Source organism: Pinus tabuliformis, chromosome Q, assembly GCF_031772625.1.
Source record: "Pinus tabuliformis cultivar Carrire ecotype Pingquan chromosome Q, CPIR1, whole genome shotgun sequence".
Lineage (NCBI taxonomy): Eukaryota > Viridiplantae > Streptophyta > Pinopsida > Pinales > Pinaceae > Pinus > Pinus tabuliformis.
Window position 1 is genome coordinate 1,012,171,128 of NC_142296.1, and position 3,067 is coordinate 1,012,174,194.

The window sequence follows — 3,067 nt, forward strand, 5'->3', positions numbered from 1 at the left end:
ATACTAACACATTAGGAGAAACTGCTATAGACCTTTTAGCACAATTTCTGTCAGCCCATAAATCAAATTTAAGTTTTATATGCCATGACCTTTTATTTTCCTGCAAAATTATTTTGATGATTCTAACTAGGATTTTGTTTGATGACTCAGCCATGCCATTACCTTGGGGGTAATAGGTTGTAGAATGACCAAGAGTGATATTATACTGGTTACAAAAACTTACCATCCATTTTATTTTTGAAGGTCTGAGAATTTTCAGTGATGATCTTCATGGGGCATCCAAATCTTGACAAGATGTTGTTTTCTAGGAATTGAATAATGACTTCATCTGTAGATTATCTTGTGGGAATTGCTTCAATCCACTAAAGTAATCAATGGCAGTTAGGATCCACCGATGTTGGCCTAAATATGTAGGATGTATTTCGCCAATAAACTCTAACCTCCACTACTGGAAAGGGGCTTCCACAAAAATAGGTTTCAAAGGTAATGGGAGTAACTTCCTTTTCCCATCAAATATTTGACATTCATGACAAGAAAAAACCCTTTTGTATACATATCTGAACATTGAAGGCCAATAAAAGCATGCTCTAAGTATCTTATTCACTGTTTCTTTCTAGTAATGATGACCTCCACAATCACCTTTATGAAACACTTCAATCACTTTTTCAGCCTCATCTTCTAATAGGAAGTTAAGAAGTATTCCACCTGAACATTTCCAATACAAACATTTATTCAAAAAACAATATCTTACTTATTTCAACTGGACAAATCTGGATTTTGACTTTTGTTATTTTATGCATCGACGTTTCGAACCATCCTCTGTGGTTCATCATCAGGATTTAGATTTGTGAAGAAGTTAGAGACAGATGAAGATAAATAAATAAAGGTTAAGGTGGGTAGTATAAGGAGCCGACAAGTTTTGATGAAAGTGAGGTTTTTTAATTAATTTATAATAAATTAAATTTTAGTTTAAATTTACATTTAAATTTAATTATGATCTTTGTTTTAATTTAATTTGTTTTCATTTAATTTAATTTGGATTTAATATAATTTAATTTAATTTAACTTAATGTAGTTTAATTTTAATTTAAATAAAATTTTTATTATGATTTAATTCAGTTTATATTTATTTGGTTTTAATCTAATTTAATTTTGATATAATGTAATGTATTTTTATTTAATTTAATATAATTCAATAATTATTATTATTATTATTTATTTATATTTTTTTTTTTACAAATTAAATTAAAATAAAATCATCATGTATTTTTATTTAATTTAATATAATTTAATCATTTTAGTTTGATTTATTTATTATTATTATTATTTTTATATGGACTAGAAGATTTAATTTATTTTAATTATAATTTTATTTTAATTTTTAATTTATTTTAATTATAATTTTATTTTAATTTAATTTGTTTTAATTTTAATTTAATTTAATTCCAATTATTTATATATATATATATATATAAAATTTATTTTGAATTAAATTAAATTAATTAATTAATTTTTTTTTTTAATTTTAATTTTGTTTAATTTAATCATGATTTATTTTAATTAGGTTTGTTATAATTTTAATTAAATTATGTTTTTAATTTGATTTCTCAAAAGTTGCAGAGACGCCTCCATTATTCCTCCACTTGCCTTAATTTAAGCACAACCTGAAAAACTATAGAAACAACCACATTTTCACCAAAGCCAGCCATTCACTCATTCGCTCAGAGATTAGCAAATTGCGGGCAGAACTGAATCTATTAAACAAGAGAGCTCTTAAACTACACCTGGATTTATCTAACCTCATTGAACTAGCACTATGGTCCAGAATAGACTCATGCGCAGCTCTAAAATCCATTAAATCTAAAGAATGGAAGAAACAAAAACAAGCCCTGAAATTTGAAAGATTAGAAAAGAAATCAGGCGCTAGTACAAACCCCTTCGTAGCTGCCATACCTCACACAGGTTCCAGAATCGTACCTACGCAGATATCATTTCTTAATTCCCTAATCTCGAATAATGAAACACGCCGTAGCGCTGTGAATGAAACATCGTATAAATCCATGGCTGGAGGCATTAAGAAGAAAGATTACAAAGAATCCAACAAATACAACGCTGAAGGTAACGCACATCCAATGGAGAACGCACATCTACTAAAGAATGAAACGCTGAACAACGTGGAAAACAGCACAAAGAACAATTTCACGCAAACAGATTTGGTTTATGCATTATCGAATCAAGAAAACAATGCAAGTGAGGAATCGGGAGACAATACGCTGGATCCACATTCGATTCTCACAAATACAGCCAACAGAAACGAAACCATCACAAACGGTACTGTTACTGGTTGTAAGATGACACACGCACATCTGCTGGAGAGAGCATATCCGCTAGAAAATACAACACTACAAATACCGAACAGCGTGGAAAATGAAGCAACCCTGTCACAAAAACTGCAGGTAAATAACAATACCGTGCTACCAGATTTGTTTAATATTGCGTCATCGAATCTAGGGGATGATAAAATTGGGGGAATCAAGCTACCTCATTCATTGAACAACCATATCTGGACCGATACATCACATGACAGCGAGATCAGCAGGAACAGAAGCAGTAATATAATTAATGAAACAGTGAACAACAATTACGATATTAGCCCCAACGAAGATTATAATAAGTCCCCTCATGAAGACATTAATCTCATGATGGATGACATGAGTAAGGACAGAATAAAATCTCAACAAATTAAAATAAACGGTCAGACAAAAACATCCGATGAAAAAGTAAGTATAATAAATCTCTCAAACACCCACATTGATGAAGTTACTATAGGTTTGCTAGAAAAAGGCTTGAATTTTGCTATTTCTCCTCGCACCATCCCCAAAGAAGATATTTTGTGTAGCATAGAATATGGGATCAAGGACATGCCTGACAACATCAAAGAAATCATAAGGCAGGATTGTTCCATAATCCTCAGAAAAGCTAAACCACCCAGAAGCAACATCTCAAAACAAGAATACCTAGCTCTCAAAACTTTAAACCAAAACCCTGACATTGTGGTCCTAAAGGC